This window comes from Paralichthys olivaceus, chromosome 4, assembly GCF_024713975.1.
Source record: "Paralichthys olivaceus isolate ysfri-2021 chromosome 4, ASM2471397v2, whole genome shotgun sequence".
Taxonomy (NCBI): Eukaryota; Metazoa; Chordata; class Actinopteri; order Pleuronectiformes; family Paralichthyidae; genus Paralichthys; species Paralichthys olivaceus.
The window spans coordinates 11,578,004-11,599,010 of NC_091096.1; the positions used below are offsets into that span (position 1 = coordinate 11,578,004).

At 39.4% G+C, this 21,007-nt stretch overlaps 1 protein-coding gene across 2 annotated transcripts in view; it reads right to left on the reverse strand.

The window, feature by feature from the left end:
• unc5ca (unc-5 netrin receptor Ca) overlaps positions 1-21,007 on the reverse strand; it is a 185,569-nt gene that overhangs the window by 43,457 nt on the left and 121,105 nt on the right. The window lies entirely within an intron of this gene.

A 21,007-nucleotide genomic window follows, 5' to 3' on the forward strand; every position in this document is an offset into this window, starting at 1 on the left:
GACTGAAGAAAAAATCACATTGTGTGCAAGAATGATGACAATAATTACAAGGAAAAAGTCATAAGTCTGAATATTTCAGGAAAAAATAAAACTAAATTTTTTTAGAAAATAAGCAGTAAGGAGAGTTCAAAAACCAAAACACAATCTCATTGTGTCTTGAGAAACTACGCAACGCCTCATGCAGGTGTAACCAATGATAAACTCACATTCGACCGCTACCAGACATTTCCTCTTCCACAGAAGAGGCGATTTACTCCTGTTCTTTCTTTTTTCAGATGAGAAAACAGTTTGTAGCACAAACTTTTCTAAGATTCTGACACTAATGATAATGTGCTGCTGAGCCAAAAGCTTAATTATTGTTATCTGGGAAAGTATAACTTAACAAGCTACTCCACACTGCTCATTATCATGCAGGCAACAGGCTGATCATCTGATCCCCTGAAAAGTGACACAAAGACTAAAGTTACGACTTTATACTCTACAATATTATGACTTTACTCTCGAAATCAATTTTCCTGTAAAACTAAACCCTTATGTGATATTTTGACTTCATTCTTGATCTCTCAGTTTTTACCCCTTTGCAAATACTTTGTCATAGATGTGCAAAGAGAAAAAAATGGATAATGACACACTTGAGCTACATGAGCTTTTTATACTGGAAGGTTTTTTTTTCTGTCAAGAAGCCAAAAACAAATTAAACCAGATAAACAATTATCCGTCAACCTACATGCTTTCTGCAACTACAATAGCTCTTTCCAGCAGGGGGGGGGGGGGGGTGATAAGATCAACATTATAATCTTGTTTCCACAACTAATCCCCCCTCAGAGTAATGGCTGGCAAAAGAAGAATGGGCGGGAAAAAATGATATTTTTTTGAGAGTGATGTTTGTCTTAAACAGTGTGAGAGCAAAAGATGCAAAGACAGATAATCCAGTTTTTTTAAAGTATTGGTATATTCTTGTTTTTCCAACCTTTCCAGAAGATACATGAAGATGGGATGGGAGGATTTATAAGATGCTTAGTGGAAATGTCACATTTAAGAATTCATAAACATATAAAAACATATATATATGTGAAGGATAGAAGACTCTGTATTGACTATAAGACTATCTAGTCCTCTCCAGTGGTTCATCCTATAAGCAACCAACAACCTCTTTTCTCCTATAGTAAATCTTTGGGATTATAGATCACACATTTCTGAGCAAATAAATTACAGGGTATGATGTAATAATAATAATAATAATAATAACAGTGCTCATGAATGATAATGCTACAAGTTTATGCAGCAAGTTAGAAGAATCAGGTAATTTCCCTTATCTACAGTGAATCCTGCTCAGACTGAAATCTCAGGGTGGTGGTGTAGAAAGAAAAGTGTCCTATTTTGTGAGATAGTTTGGGTGAAGGGTAGGACAGTGGGGGAACTGTCCTATTTATGAGCCTAATCACATTTCCTGAGTGCTGTATTTACTGGTCCAAACCCTCATAAATTCAACATGTCCGAGCTTTATGGCAGGCACATAAATGTCTGAGCTGCGCTGTTTAATTCCCTCCTCCCTTCGCATTAGGAAATGGAAATCTCAGATGTAGAAAAGAGGAAAACAAAGTCTTATTCTTCAGTTTACTCCCGTGTTAAAGCTCAGCTGTCACTCTTCTCCCGCAGTTATTCCACCTGCTTCTGTCTCTGATCTATAGAGACTCTGGAGTGCATCGTGGTCAAAAAGATTTTTACTGTAACTCTGAATTCTCAATCATAAGTCAGCTGCTGTTTGACCTTTCAGTTTCTATTACAAAGTAAAGGTTATACGGGAGAAAACAAACAACAACATCTTCTATAAAAGAAATTATTGCCATGTAGACCTATAAAATTGTGTAGATACACAAATAAAAAGAAATGCAATGTTTGTATGGCTGTGTAGAAACAACAACATGGATCTCTATTCATGTTCAGAAGAGGTAAATAAGCAGGGCTGTGATCACAAAGAAGAATGAAAAAGCCCTTTGTTGAAATACAAACATGAATAAAGAGTTGAAATTTGTTGCACCGTGATGAGAATAAATAAAGTTATAAACTTGTTTCGGATGGACAAAGATAAATCCAGCATGGCCCAAGTGTTCCGGTTATACTTCTTATTAATGGAACATTATTTTTTAAAGTCTTTATTTGTCTTCTTTAAAAAAAAAATAACATACTGTATGTTGTATATTTAAAAAAAATTGCACAACATTTATGCTCATATTGCACATTTGTAAAACAGTCATATATTGTATGTAGTATTTATGTTTTTATCCTTTATATTTTAGACTGTTTCTATTTGTATTTCTATCTCTTTACACTTACTATATTTTCCCCTTGCACTGCTGCTTCAAGTTTCTCTACAGAGGATCAATACAAAAATGTACATCTTATTTTATATAATCTCAATTTATCTCATCTTAAAATTTGGGGCTTTCTCCCCATGTCTGCGCAAGTTTTCTTCAGCTTCTTTCCAAAGTGAATTGACTTATCTTACTTGCCCATAAGTGTGAATGGTTATTTGTCTGTATACGTCTACACGTGATACGTGGACCTGTCCAGAGTTTACCCTGCCTCTCACCCAATGATAAGCCTCAGAGGATAAGCAATAAAGATGATGGATGGATGGTTGACATAAGAAAATTCATTCATATTGTGTATCCTATTAAATAAACATAACAGCTCACATCCACAGCAGCATTTTGAGTATTATTTGGAGTAACTGGGGTAAACTGGAGGCTGTTATTGATACGATGAAGTATCATTATCAGTATTTTTAAAATGTATGGACACTCACGTTGTTTCACTGTTTCAAGTGCACTCTTCAAAGTTTGGAAAGCTGGAAGAGTACGTGTTTGTTAAAAAAGGTATTACAAAAACCAACAAACAGTGTTTCATCTGACTGAGATAAAAAAAAAAGAGGAGCAAGGGACAAACCAGTTCCTGTTTACTTTGATGCTTTGAATCCGAGTGTCTCTGTGAATAATTACACACTGTGTGTAAACAAGCATGGTTACACAAGCCAAAATACTTTTATCTATTCATTTATCACAGAATACTGTGGCACAGTTTGTGCATACATTTGGAAATACCAAAGTGTGATTGCGGCATTTGGTTGCTAAAGATTTATCTAAAAAGCTGCCAAATAGGTGGCAGGTATACATAGGATGTACACTGTCTCTTATATACCAACTTGACAAAACAAAACAAGGATTATTATTAACTATCAAAGACAAAACATCTGTATCAACTCTTATCACCCACTGATCCACCATTCCATCAAAAGTCCTAATTGTCTTATACTTAATTTAAGGCTTAATATTCCACCATTTACTTTCCTTCTCATTTTCCTCCAAACACCATTTATTCACTGTCAGTCAATAACAGCCGTGAAGAACTTCTACATTATTTTGAAAAAGCAATTTGAAGTCAATTTCTAATTAACCTGGGGAACCTCCTGCTTTACAACCTGCTTACACTAACAATTTCTGCAGACGCTTGCCTTAGCAGCTATGGTGAAAATAGTATTTCAACCACATCAACGAATATTATGAAGCAAATATTTGGGCACTTGGAAATAAAACCCAATATCATATCAGCAATCCCCACAAACAGGAAGAATACGTGCCACTAGTAGGATGTGATCAAAAGTCCTGTTTATTATTTACAGTTTTTAAAGTAGCGAAAACCAGATGAAATTATTTTCTTGGCAAAATAAAATAATGCTAATCCAAACCTTCACTGTCAGTGTATTAATATGTAGTTCTTGGCTCTTGTGTGACGATGCACTGAAAATAGCTGCAGTCGTTGATGGTGTCTGAAGGTTGAAGCATGTGAGACTGATGTGTGTGCTCTGCTGGACTCAGACAAAGAGACCACATGTGGCGGTTATACTATCACTGCCACCGCATCATTAACCACAGCTGGTGCAACTGTGCGCGCCTGTGTGTGTGTGTGTGTGTGTGTGTGTGTGTGTGTGTGTGTGTGTGTGTGTGTGTGTGTGTGTGTGCACGTGCATATGTGTGTGCGCGTGCTCGTTCCCACGTGTGTGTGCAATGTGTGTGAAAATGGCAGAGGGGGAGTGATTTGATCAAGCCAACCCCAGGGGAGAATATGTATTTGTTATTTTAACTGTCACCCCCATGTCACCCGCCTCTCTTGCATTACCTCCTTTACAACACACACACACACACACACACACACACACACACACACACACACACACACACACACACACACACACACACACACACACACACACACACACACACACACACACACACACACACCAGCTTTTAAAGGGGTTCAAGAGAAGTCCATTCTCTTTTCTTTTTAGACTAAGAAATCAAAACACTTTCTTTTCAAAGAGAGAAGTGCTTCATCTGATCAATTACAAACTCACCTCCTTTTCTTTCTGCTTGACAGACACATTAATTGGCTACAGGTACAATCTGAATCCTTGTGCCCCTGAATACTAAAGCAGATGTGTATTACTATAATACTTAATAACGTGCTTGCTTGAAGTGAATGAATACTGCAACATAGCGGTTACTAATAACGTCAAATATGTAGATACCGCCATATGTTTTCTTAGACGCAACTTAGAGACCGATGTTCTATCTCATGCTGTGCAATATCAAAGCAGCATAAAAGAGTGTAATGTATTGCACATCTATATCTATTGAGATATGCATCTTTCTTTGGCAGTGGAACAAAAGCTCGGTAGCATGCTGTGCAAGATAAAAGTAGGCCAAGATATAGAGATATACACTCCCCTTTTTGTTGCACTGGAGAGCAGCACAAAATGTTTTGAAACGCAAAAGCTTCGCTGTATATCTGCTTCTGAGAGCAGGAACATCATAGTCATGCTGTGTCACAAAGAGAAACACGGTATAAATCTTGCAAAAGCAAAACAAATGGCAGACCACAGAGCAAGAAGTGAGATAACAAAGCAAAAGAATATCTATGACAAATGCTAAAATATGACATGCTTTGTCGAACTGCAACAAAGGGACTCATATGGGAGTCGATAACACTGTCTGTGGATAGAATCTGCCACCGAATCGCAACATTAATTTTTCAAAGTATAGCAGGGAGCAAAAACACACAGATACACAACGAGAGCACGAGGGAACAGAATATAGAGTAATAAAATCAGATTCTGCAATTAAATGAATACAAGGAAAACAAGCTATAGAGTGAGTGTGTGTGTGTGTGTGGGTGTGTGTGTGTATGTGTGTGTGTGTGTGTGTGAGAGAGAGAGAGAGAGAGAGAGAGAGAGAGCGAGCCTGTAAATCACTGAAGTGTTAATATGTTCGTCACTAAGGATTATCCCCTTGATTAGCTATATTATCTGGATTCCTATAAGGACATGGATGAGTGGGTTAAAGAGCTCTCACAGTGATTACTCTACCCTGGTGTGGGCGGAGACTGAGTGTGCACCATGTGTCTGTCCATATTTTAATAATCCCAACCCCACACTGACCACACCCAAAAGCTTTGTTGCTAAATTTCATGGCAACTGAGGCTCAAGGTGTTGGACATCAGTGGATGGACGATCAAGACACGCAAGGACAGAGAAATGAAAACTCTCTTCGAATCAAAGGACCACAGAGCCATTTCTATTATTTACTGAATTTCTTTCTGTACATTTTTAGTTCAGATGAAATCGCCGTTATTTTTGTTGCATGACTCAACCTCGCACATCTTGCTATGAATCCTCCTGAGAAATTAGCCTAGAAGGGAAGAGGTGATGAGATGCTGAATCACCCAACTGAAAATAAAAAGACTGCATCCTGACTTGTAGGTGTGAAGTTTTCTCCTCTGCTATTTAATATCTACCAATGTAACCTTGTCTCTGAGAAATTACCTTGATGTACTACTTTTTTGTCAAATACATTTTAAGGGAAACATTGTTGGCTGAAAGGGTTTTAGTTCTTTGACAAACATTTGGGATAAGTTAGTTAAATGTTACTGATTTTTCCATTTCCCATTCCAATCTGCCTCCCACCCAGGGCTGAATCATCTTATCTAGAGGTTCCTATAGAATCACAGAGATGCATCTTTGGATAATTCCAACTTAAACACCGTCCCGCTGTCTTTTCCCAATCATAACACTCTCTTATAAACGCCCCCCTGCCCTCTCAACCACCACACACACTCTGATAGACATATGCATAGACGCCACTGCCAGATGTGCAACACTCATTATCATGGGCTCTGACTGGCATCTAGAGAACCATCACTGTAATTGGCACGCTTGTTTCCATTATCAAACTCACACACACACAGATATGCTTACATAGACAATTTAATAAAGGTGCACACACACACACACACACACACAAATACACAAAATGCCAACCCAATTCTCAAGAGCCCGGTCAGTCAGAAAAATAAACTGGAAGGGAGATAAACAAGAAAAGAGACGAGGAGGACTTGAAGAACAGAGGCAAGAAACATACAGAGAGAGAGAGGCGCAGATGAGGGAGGGTAAGAGGAAAGCAAAGGAGGGGATGGAGGAATTATGAGGAGGACAATAGTTGAGTGACAGTAGGCAGGAGAAACAGAGAGCAGGTGGGAGAAAACATATTGAGAGGCATCGTCACAGACAAAGTGAGGGAGAGAAAGAGGATGAGGGATGAGTGTTGGCAGAGCCGACCATCTATCTTTCTCTTCTGCTGCCATCAGCTTACTTGGCACAAACCCAGACGATTGGTTATAACTGTCTGTGTGTGTTTATCAGACAATAATACCAGCAGATGCCACACACACCTACACACACACACACCTACACACACACACACACACACACACAGACACACACACACACACACACACACACACACACACACACACACACACACACACACACACACACACACACACACACAGACACATCACCCACCTCTTGATGTGTAGCTAATAAGAATAGTAATCAAGCTATTCATTAGTGCAGTAACAAAGGCTATTACTGGCTAATCAACAATCTTCAAACTCAATCGAGGAGAGCTAATAGAAATTTAATCAAACAGCGCACACGAATATGGTGGAGATAATGTGTGTGTGAGTGTGTGAGTGTGTGTGAGAGTGTGTGAGTGTGTGCACATTGATATGAGACAAAACAATTAGCTCATTGTGATAAGATAAACAAAAAGGACTTTGTTGTTTCAGACAATTACAGGAGAGTAACCATCATGACGGAAAAAACTAAAACAATTTGTCTTAAATCGCTTCCCTCAGTATCGAGTGAATGTAACACTTAGAGTGAAATCAGCGCCTAAATGTCTCCAATGAAACGAATATTGTTTTGTGTTCTTTTATTGGGAATATGTGGACAGACCACATTGACCTGTGTGACTGTCTTGTGGATAATACTGAAATCAAACCACAGGTCATTGTGGTTTAGGAGTGTTTTGTTTTCTAGTCATCAGAATGAGGGTTTGAATACCCATCAACATCTCTTTAGTTTCAACAGAGCTGAAGGAAAATATGTCATTTATGGTAATCCTATAACCTGTTTCTCCTAAATTGGACCTAGAGCTTACTTACTACAGTGACTGACTCCAAACTAAACATAAAATCAAAAAGAAATGGTGATAAAAGAAATTATCTGAAACACTTGTTTTCTCTTTCATCTTTGCAGCTTAAAATCCACTTCCATGCTCGCCTCATGCAGGACTCACGCGTATGCGTTAGAGGCTACGACAGAAACCCTGCTCATTCACTTTGAATCAGGTGACATCATGCGTTGCAGAACTGCATTGTGGTTCCATTGTGTCACATTGTTCGCACTGCGCTCTGCAAAACTTGAACAGAGCTCAATTTTTTTATGCAGCAGCCAATAAAGTTTTTTAAAGAAATCACGTCAAAGAGGAGGACAAAAGTACTGATTCTACAAAACAAGTTGAAGCAAACGTGAGATTTGAGATGGAGCAGATTTGTTTGTGTTAGTTTTCTCTCCTCCTCACTGTCATGACTCTCACTTCATGTCCTGGAACCTCTACACCTGCCAATTTGGACAATTCTTACAAATACACATTACACTTTGGTGCAAACAAAACCTCTAAACTAATTGCGCTCTGAGGCACAAGGCTACATCTCACTCCCAGCACCACAGTAACCAGCTCTCCCTTTATGTGTGCTTTCCCAGTGTGTCACCCCTTACCCTGAAACAAACAAAATCCATTTTTCATTTTTATATATGAGCCGATGGGTTTTTATTCTTAGGGTATAACAACCCATACATTCTGTATTTTTATTCTTTCTAATTTCAAAATAGATGCAATAACTTTAAACACAATTCCAGTGGTTTTATATCTGAGGAAGGATTAGCTCAATAGTTACAGGAAAATCTAACATGAAGAGGCAGGGGGCGGAGAGTCTCCATTTGAGGTTCCATTAAATAACTTTAATTAAATCATTAAATAAATTATGATTAAGGAATATAATAATGACATCTCATCATCTCCCCTGTTGTCTGTCAGGCAGAAGAGGTATTGGGCAAGTAAACAGGTGGATAAGATAAGAGACAAAAGAATAAAGAAGAATACTAAATACAGCCCCGAGAACTTGATCAGTTTCAAGCCTGTTTTTAAAATAAAGTCTTTCTGCCATTGCGAGGAACAGTTGTTAACAATAACCTTGTCACCGAATTGCATTTATTGTGTGAAGTGTGATTTTCTGTCACCTACAGTATATCTGTGCCATTTCACATCCCTGTCTTAATTGGCCATATGTCCTGGTGTTTCTGTCTGCATCCTCACTTGGGAGGTGATTAGGACGATCCTGCTGCCCACTGCTGCTGCAGGGAATTTACTACTGCCACCAACACCACTACAATACAATACATGCCAGGACTGGGCAGACTGGGCAGATTGTGCAGGTTACAATAAGGACTGTGTGTGTGTGTGTGTGTGTGTGTGTGTGTGTGTGTGTGTGTGTGGGTGTGTGTGTGTCAGTGTGAGAGTTCCTATTTGTTCATGCCAACATGGGAATTCAGAGGCTTTGACAGCTTAATTAACTAGAACCAGGCAAGTGACATAAAAACCCAATTAACCACAGTGACATAACTGGGCCGATGACAATCATCCTACACTAATATTCTAAAAGACAATTTTACTAAAAAAAGAAAACGTTTGACAATAGATACAATGTGTTATTTTTTCCAGAAAGAGTTTAGTTTGTTTTTAATTTCCACTGAAAGCACAAGACACAGGGGTTGTTTTATAAAACAATTTGAGAACAATGGTGCCAACACCCTTCAGGGTTTCTCTAAATATTACATCATTCTTTCTAACTAGTACAATATTTTGTAAAATATCTTCTAAATCTGCCAGGTGTCTTAAGCACAGTCCATTCAGTTTGTACAGAGATGAGATTTAAAAAATAAAGTAGTGCAGAGTACAGCATATCTTGATTTTACAACAGAAAAATGTATGTATATGCGGTGAACTGTGAAAGGTGAAAAAGAAGTATAAAATGTGTTGGCAGGACTTTGTGGATGTTCTGAAAAGAGTTTGCACCACCATAAATTAAAATGTGGTTGGGCGTTGAGGGAGCGGAACATACAGTATATAAGAGAAAGAATCCCCAATGTGCAACGGCGCGTGAGGAAAAGCAGAGCACTCTCCAAGGTGTCCCACACAGACAGAACTGGGACACAGGAGGACACATAGTTGGACTAGGACAGGCATTCATAAGCCTATTTATAACACACTCTGCACCTTGGTACACGTTCACTAAATGATGCACGACACACAGGTATCATACATTATTATTTTACAAAGCTGTGATTTGTGCTTGTGAACGTGACTCTAAATATCACCGATTATATCATAATGTAGCATTTGGTTTTCCAGAGTCAGCACTTTGAGAAAGGTAAATGAAGAACACGCTGTAAACTAAAATAAAACCTCAAAGTTAATGGTTCCTTTTCTGTGATGTCAGCTTATAAATGATAGAAAGAAAAAGAGGGATAAAGTAGAAGCAGGTGAAATGAGGAGATGAGAGGAGAGGAGAGGAGGAGAAAACAGTAAAGGGGAGCCAAAACAAAGAAGTTGCTCAGCACTAAAAGAGGTCACAGATGTGCTGAACAGAAAGCCTGCATTGGCTTCTCCTGGGTGCACACATGAGGCAGCACACACACACACACACACACACACACACACACACACACGCACACACACACACACACACACACACGGTGATACCTCTGAGATTTAACACAGGTGCAGATGCTTCACAGTGATCTATTAGACTCACCCTCTCATGTCGACATTCAAGAGCGGGGAGAGACTGAGAGAGGGAGAGATGGATGGGGAACAATCTCAAGAGAGGGTCGGATAGAGAAAAGGTATTTCCAAGGCAACGGTGAAGGAGGGAGAGTGAGAGTTAGAAAGGCAGTGATTATTGTGGAGGAGAAGGAAACAGGGATTGCAGGCTAGGAGCAGATATCTATGGGTGATCCATTAAAGCTAACCCGGCAATGTCAACTGGGGACAGGAATCAAGAGAGGAAGGGAGAGAGGGAGTCCACTAGAGAGCAAGAGAGGAAAAGAGGGAGTGAGTGAGCAATGGAATGAAAAGTGGGAATGAAAAGGTAATGAGGAGGTAAGGGAGACTGAGGGAGAATGAGTGATTTGGCATTTCCATACCATGTCCGCAATTAGGTAAAGAAGGATGGAGGAGGGTACAGAAAGAGACTGAGGTGCTGAATGGAGAGAAAAGGAAATAGATGGGGGAGATATACAGAGGTAATCCTTTCAGCTCAACACTTGGGAAAACAAGGAAAGTAAAAGAAATCCAAGGAATGCAGGGGGAGAGAGGGAAAGGGGAGAGAAAGAAAATGGGCACAGACAGGAGAGGGCTGATGAAGTAGATGGACTACCACTGTGGAGAACTGATGGAGGGGCTGTAATTCTTAACGTGGTGCAGGTGGTTAGTGAATAAATGGAAAAGAAAAAACATGTGCAAAAAAGGAAGCAGAGGCTCAGAGGTGGAAGTTGAAAAACCATAAAACAAAGCACGTAAGATAGAGAGCAAAGCAGGAAGGCTTGAGGCAATGCAAAAACTACTGTAGGACATAAATGGCAAATCCATTATCAAATAATCCACCTACACCTGCATTGAAATGCAGTTCTGGGCGATTGGAATCTGACCTGATTATGCTTGAACGCATGAAAGCACTGGTGTAAATTACATCACGGCGCTCTTGACTCCCAACACCCCCAGTGGCAACCTGAGTTCGACTAACCTGTTCTTGTTAGCTGTCCCTAGGTCAATGCTGGGTGACCGGGCTTTCTCTGTCAGGGCCCCGAGGCTCTGGAACTCTCTGCCTGACGAGATCAGGCTCACCAACACACTCTTTAAATCTTTGCTCGAAACACATTTTTATAGGAAAATATTTTTTATAGGAAAACATTTTTAACGTCTGATTTGGAGCTTTTGTGCAGTTTTAATTCCCTATTACCTCAGTCTTTATTGCAACTGTATTTTTATTTATCAATTTGATTTTATTGCCATGTATTTCCTTGAACTCCCAGATACCCATTCATTGCTCAATAAATTTAAGAAACAAGACCCAATGAGACTGCATAAGTTAAACAGGAAGTTTGAATGAACCTGAAAAAAAAGAACAAACAAACTGAGCACATAGAAAACCACTCAGACTTAGAGGTCTCAGGATGAAAACGTTCAGGGACTGTGAGCAGCAACAGCAGCTGAAGGGAGGAGGGGAGAAAATACAGAGATGACAGTTTGGGGTGAGAGTGTTAGGGGACGGAGAGCTGAAATGAGACCCTGGGCTCAAATCATTAGAGGAAGAGGCAAGACGAAAAACATCCAAATCCACTCAACAGCTCAGACACTTCTGGAGGACGTTTCCCCAAACACACTTTGACTCAGTAACAGCTGGAATCAGGATCAACACCTGAAATATCAGCAGGGAAAGTTCAAGAAGCAAACACTTGTGGTAGAGGAACTGAAAGTTAGGATATTAAATGATTAAAATCGACCCCTCCTCTGTTCTAATATTGCACGCTGTACTTTCGGTTCTTGTCTAATGTGTAAGCCCTGAATGCCACAAGGCAATATTTGCTGTGGAGGTGTCATGCAGAACACACACTGAATGACAACTAAAGACAAAACCTAATGACACTGATGCAAACACTAAACCACTCGATGTGTGATTCAGAACATTTAAGCATAATGCATGGCTATTGACATATCAATTTATCTCACCCACAATTATTCAAAACAGAAGAGGGTCATCACACAATATATCTAATTGACTCCACATTTCAAAAATACTGAAATTAAAATAATAGGATTTGAGTCAACAGACTTTCCTGTTCACTGTGAGCCGGCGTTGAAATGACTGAGAGCTTGTTAAATTATAGAACAGCCCTTTGAATGGTTACGGGTCAGTGCAGGAAGAGTGTTGAAGCCCCAGTGTATCAATGTCTCTGTTGCTTTCTTTATTTCTCTGGACAGTGATGTATTTTGCCTTTCCTGCCGAACCCTCCCTTTCACTAAGTACTTTAACATCACTAATGGCAACAGCAGAATAAGGAGAAAGGAGGAAGAGGAGGAGGAGGAGGGAAGGAAAGGTGAAAGGAAAGGGGGAAAGTAACAGTGGGGATAAATTGTAGAGCAATGGAAGAGTGTGAAAAAGAAACCACGGGACGCAGACTGCAGAAGTGTTTTAAAGTGTTTCAGCACAATGACCTGAAACACCTGTAAAGTCTGAGTCATCTCTGACTCAATGTTTTTCTCTGTTCACTAGCTACGAATGCAACCGGATCTAACTGTGCTTGACTTTTTTTTTTTACCATTCTATAACTTCAATAATGGCGGAAACTAGCCCCAATCTCTTATTAATATTAATCAAATATTACAATAACTGAATCAGATGTCTCTCTTTTTCATTCCTCAAGATGAAGAGAATCCACACCTCCATTCCCTTTTTTTAATCACTCCTCACTACGACAAAGAAGTATTTAAAATTCCTAAAGATGGATTATATCCCTCTCTCCTTCAAGTCCAGTCTCCACCTTGTCCAGTTGTTTGCTTCGTTGTTTTTTAAAGGATGCATGTTCAAGGTGGAATTCAGGAGATACAAATACATTAAGATGCATTAACCTTCCAACCTCACTTACCTACTAGTGGTGTTAGTCATAACAAATAGGGTTCATTATAAAATTGTGATATTTTAACAAGGTCTGAATGAAAAGATACTGAATAAACATTATTTCTTAATGATCTTATTTAATAAGATAAATCAAAGTATTAAAATGTATTCATTCTTACATTTGAGTTATTATAAAATAAACCACTTGAATTCAAATAACACAATTTATTACGTTAACAGAAAGATTAGCTCAAATGGTTATGTCTGCATTTTTAATTAGTAGGTAGCAAACTGAATCATGTATGTGCAGCTATTTATATATATGTTCATTGTGTGTGCGTGCGTGTGCATGCATGTGTGTGTGCACGTCAAAAGTGATTCACTGTACAGTGTAGGAGTGCTCATGACACTCCATAATCATTAAAGCATGAAGAGGCTCTGAGCTGATTGGGGACATGCTAATCCTTTTTAATTGACTCTCCAGCTCTCCAGTGTTATTAAAACCACCCAATAACAGAATCAGCTTTGCTTCATTAGCTGGGTCAGCTGAACTATTGCAGACCTCGCTGCATGTTGCATTCTGTTGAAGTACAGTGAAAGGTAAAGACATGGTTCCTCTGCTGGGATTATTTTAGTAGTAACTGCTTCTCTCAGTAGGGTAATTATGCAGAAAATTATTTATATATGTGAAATGACAAATGTCAGAGCCTATGTAGGACGTTTCATGCAGAAAAAGACTTCAGTAGTGGAGGATACAGATTTCATTGTCATTTCTCTTCTCAGCTAAACAGAAACAGTTTGAAAATACTAAAATACTACTAATAACAAAAACAATTATATTTTTCAGCCTTTAAGTAAGAACTCTAGTTTTTGTTAGTTGCCTCATATTTGACATATATTGTGTGGATATTGTAGGAATAATCAAATGAAAATTGAATTCCTGTGGAGTTATTCTGAGTGAACTGAAAAATATATTATATTGAAAATGAATAATGAACCTGCACTGGTCAATATCACATCTTTGACAATGCTGAATAGCTGTGCGTCAAACTGCAGCAGTTATTTTATTAACCCTACAATCAGCAGACACCATCATGAGCAGCATATTCTGTCATTAATGTTCCCTAAGAACTAAAGGAGCATCTTATCTCTAAGTGCTGTGCATTGGCCTCTGCCAGGTCACACTTAAGTAGCCTGTACAGCCATCTACCTTTAAGAATTATGCTTCTGAAATCAGGAAAACATCGAAAGATCCAAGTGCTTCTTGGCTGAGTGTTTGCTAAGCTAATGTTTTAATACGATTCCAGGGCGTCAGCAGTATTGTGGTTAATGTAGCTCAGCATAAAGAATAGTCCTATTTGATTTGATATGACAGAACATATTTAACACATGGTTAGATAGAAAACTGCATCATAGCATAGAGTCACTCTGCAGGACTGAAAAAGCAAAACTCCTTATGTGAGAATGCACCAAATAAATATCTGTGTTTCATGTTTACAAAAACGGTCATATATCAGGAGAGAATCAAAATGAGCAGACAGAAAGTGAAAGGGAAAAAAAAAAACCAGATATTTTGCAACTATATAGATTCTCTCATTTGGAACCGAATGAAACTGAAATGAGAAAACAAGCAACGGATATACAGATTTTATGGCTGTGTAAAGACATAGAGGAAGATAACGGAATCAAATAAAAGCAATGTTTTTTACAATCAGACAGCAGAGGATCACATTTCATTACAAACATATTCTCTGCTCCACAAGTGCGACACGATCATCATCGGATAATGTGTTATCAGCAGTCGGATTCATAAAATGATTATTTGCACAGACAATGACCTCCTTTAGTAACTCACTGAAGAACACTTCAGTGAATGGGGACGTAAGTGAAAAGCAATTAATTGTAGCAATTATTCAAAGCTGTGGCTTATTAAATTTTTTTTTAGTCTTGGTCCCAAATGCGCTGGTAGTTAAGAACATAAATTTATATTACAACACTTGGCAGCTGTGGGACACAGAGGCACAAAATAAATCAATTTCTTATATGTTCTGTGTATTATTATATCATGTATAAGGAAAATGTTACAAGTTCATGTGCACAACTTTACAAATGTCATAGTTTTTCATGGTCTGAAAAAGACTCTAACAACTTATAGAACTTGACAGAAGAGAAACACAGTTTTGTTATTTGACACTGTCGCACCCCGTGTCAAAACACTGTGTCCATTCATCCATGACAACACTGTCAGGACTGCCAGGGGCAGCAGGGGTAGCTGGCTGACAATGCTGCACACTCTCCCCTGTCATGTCACCATCAATCCTCAGCTTTGTCTCAGAACTGTGTCAAGAAAGACAAAGAGGGCATGTGGAAGACTGAGAGACAGCGGCGCTGACAGAAAAAGACTAAGTGAGAAAAGAGAGAGAGACGACTCAATGGGGAAGCGTGAGAATAATTAAAAAGACAGTAATGAAGATCTATCTCATCTATCTAATAATTCCAGAAATCTCCCTCTGTCTGTCTGCATGTGTCTCGCATTTCTCAAGAACGGTTCATCTTACCTGCTTCACACTTGGCATCAGCGTCGTTAAGGACCCGAGGAAGAACAACGACGAATTTGGTGCAATTTGAACACGTGATTCATTTAGTATTCATAGACTTTGAATTGAGAGGTAACAGGTACACTATATGTATCAATGGCAACTGAGACAAATTCGTGTAAGTAAGGTTTGTCCATTCTGACAACAGCACCGCCACGACAACGGCAATGAGTCGAGCTTCACTGAACTTTAAATAAACAGGTGAGCAGCTCTTTGTGCAGCAGAGGTGACACCGCTTCAGGGCCAGCATCACCACAGGCCAAGCAAACAGCCCATTCCAAACAAGCATAATTTTTTTTTTAAAAAGCAACTATTTCCACAACTGCCAGGAGGTCATTAAATAAAGGGTTAAATGCAGAGACAGACTGTCCTCGAGTTTTAGCCAAGGCCTTTGAAAGGGTAATGAAAGGGAAGAGCGGAGGTTCTCAGCCACTCAACTCTCTACATACCACAGACACAAAGAACAAAGTCGTGTTTCTAAAAGATTCAAACCTCAGACCACAGTGAACTAAAACTTCATCACTAGCCTGCACACTTCCTGTGAAGGGAGGAAAATACTGCAGGTTGAGTCATCGGTTAAGAAACAAAACACAGGGCAACTTTACTTAATGAGATGCTTCCCTCTTTGAATTTTGATTGATAGTTTCCTTAAATGAGGATGATGATGATGGTTGAATGAACCATAAGTGCTCAAGGTTACGGTCACAGTGCCGGGCTGAAATAGCAAAACTCTTCCCCTTGTGTGACTGCGCCAAAATAAATATCTGGGTTCTCAGTGTTTTTATAAAAAATAAAAAAAGTTCTATGCACTCAAACTGAAATCAGCATTGCATGAAAAAAGGAAGACGGCAGAAAGGAAGACAAATTGAACTATTTTTTTTGTGCAAATATTTTGCAAACAAAATATATTTGAGTCTAGACAGGAGCAGCGATTGGAACCGAATGAAACTGAATTGAGAAAGAGATTTCACTTCAGTTTGAAGGGGGGGGAGAGAGAGAGAGAGAGAGAGAGAGAGAGAGAGAGAGAGAGAGAGAGAGAGAGAGAGAGAGAGAATACAATCGTAAGGGAGTCTGATAGATACTGCTGAGGTTCTGCAATGGAAAATAACCTTACATTTCCAAAGCAGTTCTGCACAGGCTGCTGGCTTTGTGGGCTCTGACTAATGCCTGAATTTACTGACACGGTTTATCACTGGATGAACAGCCTCCCAAGGCTCCGGAAATCACGGCTTACGCTGGATGTATGTATTTTTCTCCCTCTACTTGTGTGTGTATGCAAGTGTGACACTATCATTTTTTGAAAATACAAAGCGGTAATAAAAGACTGCGCTGCTATCCAGTACAAGAAGTGAATGACTCTGACAGATGAAGCACACGAGTTCATGTGTGTTCACTCGTGTGTCTGTGTACACACATTAGATAATGATTATAATCCCTCCCTATACCACTAATATGCAATCACAATACATTTACTACCAAAACAACAAATAAAAGCTCTTCTTCATCTGTTCCATTTGTAAATTACAGCACAGTGATAGACCGTTGCAACAGCATTTTAATAATCTTAACACATTTTAATAATTCACCCGAGGCAGTAGGAATGAAAAAGAGATTGCAGACTAATCTGTGGATTATGGTGATGATTTCTGACAGAGGTTGAGGATGAAGGTAAAATGTGATGGGAGATGAGCCGTGGGGCTTACTATCCAAGCTCAAAGAGGATTAAGGTAAGGGTCTATTGGGGAAGCAGCATTACATAAATTGTTTTCTGTGCACATAAACACACACATGCTGGGGCACACACAAGTAAAATCACACAGGTACACACGCTACACACACACGTGGTGGTCAAAGGAAGGCTCAGGAAAAAAAAAATCTTTAATCCCTCTGGTGCTGTGGTCACAAGATCTAATGCTTTATTTGATATTACAAATATTATCTATAGACCCTCTCTAACCTAACATGTCCATTCAATTATTCTCATATCATTCAGAAAGTCTTGTCCATCAAAGGGGTTAGGGCTTATCAAAAAAGTGTTTTTATAAAAAATGAAAAATTGCAGGAAAAACAATAGAAAATATTTATAACAACACACAACAAAATAAAAAAGAAGGCATATATATATATTATCATAATGTATTCAATAATATATATTCTATATGTTCCTACTACGACAGACGCAGCTCGAGCAGTCAAAGTGGTTTTCTCACTTGTTTCACTCTTTGCCTACAAAGGCTAAAAATGTTTCCAGTTTAGCAAAAGGTATGGTGTAAAAATCTGGCTAAAAAGTTGTTTGTTGGATGTCTGGTGTGTCTAGCAGAAGCGGACGTTAAGCAGAAATCATAGTGAAAGAATTGTTAAAGACAACATACAATCTTTTGGATGTATTCAAAACTTGCAAATAGTTTATCTTGCTATAGTCAATAAATCATCTGAAATCCCTTTAAATCTAAAAGGAATTCAAGATATCTTCCTGTGACTATTGACACTGGAGGAGAGGCCCTTAATTCACACTGTCACCTTCACTGTCCATTCAATACACCAATGTTACGACCTCCGGACAGATTCTACTAGTAAACGTCATCATATACAACATTAACGACAGCAGGGACTGAAATGCACTGTGTGTGTACAGTATACTGTGAGAGCGAGGTAGCAGTTAGCCTTATGGCCACACAACACCACTGATGCCTTCTGACAGAAAAGTCTGCGATGATTTGCATCACTAAGACTCATTCACAAACACCGAGACGCACACACAAATACATATGCACATGGGTTATTACACAAAGACATCCCACATACGTCAAAGGAGGCATTTAAAAAATGACACTGATGAACACTAGAGGTTTAAATGTGTGTCTATGAAGGGTTGTCAAAAGTGTCGATACTTCGTCAATATCGTGTTTAAAAACAACACATTCATTTCAAATGTAATGGTATTGAAAAGTATTGAAACAGATCTACACTCAGATGTTCAAACCAAAGTTGCATTAAAGTAACAACAGAAAATCAACTGATCCTCAACCTGTGGCTTTCACACACTGGTCCAGCCACAAGTTTGTTGTTGGGTATTAATTAATTGATCAAACATAAACATTAGTACCCAACAAGAGGACATTTTTTATTTAGTTGTGGTATCGAAAGTGGTATCCCTAACCCTAACCCTAACCCTCTTCTTTTTCTTATTCATTCTATTATCACATCAGAGTCAAAAGTGTGTGTGTGTGTGTGTGTGTGTGTGTGTGTGTGTGTGTGTGTGTGTGAGTGTGAGTGTGTGTGTGTGAGTGTGAGTGTGTGTTCTGCCTGAAAGTAAACATGTCTTTCAGATTGCCGGCTCTGATCAGCTTTGCAACCACCACCTTGGAACTGGCAGCTGTTTGCTCAAATGCTGAAGGACGATCCCTCTCTGACACCATGTTACACATAGCAGTGAAATGTTACTGTTGATTTATTGTTATGGATTTATGAAAAATATGATGTTAAATATCTTTATGAAAACTGGAGGTCTCTGACTTTATCTATAATTTATCTTTGAGGTAAAAGCCGAGACCCACACTGATAATATATAGGTTGATCATAAGTCATTATCCAACTGACAACTTGCACTCATTTGGGGTGTGGATTGAGTGGTTAAGAATGTGACAGGAACTTGACTAGGCTCCAGACACATATCCAGTTACTGACTGACTGTGTGTGTGTGTGTGTGTGTTTGGGACAGACCCCTGGACATGGCCTGTCACCACACACTGATGTGTTTATGTCACTGCAGCTGGGGTGATCACTCACACGCAGAGACAAACAGGGACACACAAATATTCCAATAGACACATACGGGCCCTCAAACCGCACCTGCTACGTGAACTCCACTGGCTTTGCCTGGCCTGTGGGGTCACTCTGACTCTTTGGATTTCCAGATTATGTTCCAAAGAACCTCACATCATTTGTAGGGAACAAAATATGTAATAAAGGCGCCTGTGGTTTTGGTCTATGGTTCTTAATTTTGACGTGTGTGGACGACTTTCAGCCAGAAAAGTACTTTAGTATAGAAAGTTCATAAAGAATGAGACTTATCTATGAGTGCTTTTCAGTGAAATTGACAGTGGCTGCACTTGATTCAAGTTCTCTGAATTCACTATCTGTGTCTGTAATCCCCTTCCTCTTGAACTGCTGAACCCCCCCTGCTGAATCCAATAGCCCTCCAATCAGCTTTTAAAGCCTTTCTATCACAGCCTAAAGAGATTTAGATGTTTCTCCTGGATTCCACAATGCCTCAAATCATGTCTCCTGGGAGTTTAAGACTGAAAGGAGGTAGATAAGAGGTAGAGGTAGAGGTAGAGGTAGAGAGAGAAAGAGAGAGAGAGGGAGAGAGAGAAACAAAACATTGGAGGTAGAGGAGGCTGACTGACGTTTTCTTTGCAGATGTCAGCTCGGTTTGACCCTGGTCTCTCGAGGCTAGCTGATGTGTAGCAGTTAAAGTGATCCCTGGCTAATCTGTCCCTTAGTGTATCTCTTGTCATGGTTAGTGTGTGTGTGTGTGTGTGTGTGTGTGTGTGTGTGTGTGTGTGTTATATCTGCACCTGTTGTCTGGGTATGGACAAACTGGGTGCATACGTTGGCATGTGTATGTACATTGATGCTGTGTGAATATGAATGTAAACTGTGCATGTATGTTTGTGTGTTAGGCTTTTGTGTGTGTGTGTGTGTGTGTGTGCGTGTGTGTGTGTGTGTGTGTGTGTGTATGTTTGTGTGTTAGGCTTGTGTGTGTGTGTGTGTGTGTGTATGTGTGTTTGTGTGTTTAGAGTCAAAGCTTTCAAACAGTATGTTAATAGCCACGTGATGCCAGCCATGCATTAGGCTGTGGGTATCACATATCGGGGCACTGACCCTGTCATGCTGACAACTTTACAACAGTCGTCGAGTGGTAGACATGGCAACCACAACCACTAATATTAGAACGACTTCTGAGAGGTCACAGGATGGCAACACCGAGAGCTGTCAATCAAAAAATAAAGATTGTTTTTGTATGCGTGTCTGGAAGAGCAAGCAAGAAAAAAAAGGAGAAAGTAAATAGAGAGTATGAAAGAGCATGAAGAGAAGAACAAAGAGAAATAGAAAGTCCGAAGAGATAAAAAGAAAGCAAGAAAGTCAGGGCTACAACCTGAGGTCATCAGCAGGTTTTTAGAACTAAATCCCTCTAATCAGCTTCAGCAGACAGGGGAGACAGACCAATCCATTTGCCCCCAGATCCCATTATGACGGGAGAGAGG